A 1,825-nucleotide genomic window follows, 5' to 3' on the forward strand; every position below is an offset into this window, starting at 1 on the left:
TGAGGAAATTTGAATGACCGGTCTGCCAGTTGTAGAGCCATTTTTGTTGGTTTAGCCTCCTCAATTTTCATCTTTCTCATCATAGCTACTGACATCAAATTGATGCTGGCCCCTAAGTCACAAAGAGCCTTTTCTACTGTGATTTCTCCTATAATGCAAGGGATCTGAAAACTCCCAGGATCCTTCAGTTTCTGAGGTAGTTTATGCTGAATGATAGCACTGCACTCTTCAGTTAGTATCACAGTCTCATTGTTCTTCCAGCTTCTCTTCTTAGTCATTAGCTCCTTCAAAAACTTGGCATAAAGTGGCATTTATTCTATGGCTTCAGCAAATGGTATGTTGATTTGTAGCTTCTTGAAGATTTCCAAAAATCTCAAGAACTGGTTGTCATCTTTCTTTTTCTTCAATAGCTGGGGGTATGGAGCTCTTGAGATGTTCAGTTGGGGTATCTTTTTTTCTTTCTGCAGACTTGGCATGGGGGTTTGCATTCCATCTTGCTCTTCTCCCTTTTCATTTGAGCCTTCTTCTTGTGGTTTTTGGGGATGTTCCTTCAGTTCCTTCCCACTCCTAAGTGTGATAGCTTGACACTCCTCCCTTTTACTTGAATGGGCATCATAGCAAAAATTGTGGTTAGGAAGCTGCTTAAATAGATAGCTGATTTGTGTTTCTAGTTTTGTGATGGCAGCATTTTGATTCTGCATGTTTGACTGCACTTCCTCTCTGAATGCTTTACTGTCTTGAATGTCTCTGCATATTCCTTCAATGAAGGTTTCGATCTTAGAGAGCTTGTCATCAATTGATGAGTGGTTCGGAGCAGATGTGCTGTTTTAGTTTTGATAAGTGTGTGGAGAAGTGTTGTTGTGGGGGTGTTGAGATGTCCTCTGGTCTTGGTTTTGATCTTGCTTACTTCCCCACCCAAAGTTTGGGTGGTTTCTCCATCCAGGGTTGTAGGTCTTGGAGTATGGATCATAGTTTTTCCTTGGTGAATTCCCAATGTAGTTGGCTTGCTCCTGACTCCCCTCTTCTTCTTCATTCACTCCTTCTTGGATGGTTGATGAAGATGAGATTGCTGCTACTTGGTTCCTCTCCATCTTCTTGGTGAGGTCAGCCAGCTGCTGGGTAATGAGCTTGTTTTGGGCCAACAGAGCATCTACATTGTTTAGCTCCATCACTCCTCTTGTGTTCCCTCTTTCGGAAGCATAGAAGTAGTCGTTTTCTGCTACTGTTTCAATAACATCTATGGCTTCCTCAATGGTCTTCTTCTTGTTCAAGGATCCTCCAGATGAATGGTCCACAGCCTTCTTTGACTCATAAGAGAGCCCTTCATAGAAAATGTACAGCTGGACCCATTCGTTGAACATGTCTGGTGGACACCTCCTTGTTAAGTCCTTGAACCTCTCCCATGCTTCATACAGAGCCTCACCATCTTGTTGCCTGAAAGTTTGAACCTCAGCTCTCAGCCTATTGATTTGTTGAGGAGGGTAAAATCTTGCTAAGAATTTGTTCACCACATCCTCCCAAGTTGTCAAGCTCTCCCTTGGGAAAGATTCCAGCCACTTGGCTGCTTTGTCCCTGAGTGAGAAAGGAAATAAGAGCAGTCTATAGGCGTCAGGATGGACACCATTAGATTCCACTGTGTCACATATTCTCAGGAAGGTGGTCAAATGTTGATTGGGGTCTTCTTGAACACCTCCTCCAAACGAACAGTTGTTCTGAACAAGGGTGATGAGCTGTGGTTTAAGTTCAAAGTTGTTGGCATGGATTGTTGGCTTTTGGATGCTACTTCCACAATTTCCTGGGTTTGGATTGATGTAAGAGCCCAAAA

At 43.1% G+C, this 1,825-nt stretch overlaps 1 non-coding gene across 1 annotated transcript; it reads left to right on the top strand.

Annotated features, from left to right (window-relative positions):
• The first annotated feature begins 1,359 nt into the window (after nt 1-1,359).
• On the top strand, nt 1,360-1,463 carry LOC112724433 (small nucleolar RNA R71). Its single transcript, XR_003163595.1, has one exon. It is a non-coding gene; the product is annotated as a small nucleolar RNA R71 (small nucleolar RNA).
• Nucleotides 1,464-1,825: the final 362 nt, after the last annotated feature.

The sequence above is a fragment of the Arachis hypogaea genome, chromosome 11 (genome assembly GCF_003086295.3).
Source record: "Arachis hypogaea cultivar Tifrunner chromosome 11, arahy.Tifrunner.gnm2.J5K5, whole genome shotgun sequence".
In the NCBI taxonomy this organism is placed as follows: domain Eukaryota; kingdom Viridiplantae; phylum Streptophyta; class Magnoliopsida; order Fabales; family Fabaceae; genus Arachis; species Arachis hypogaea.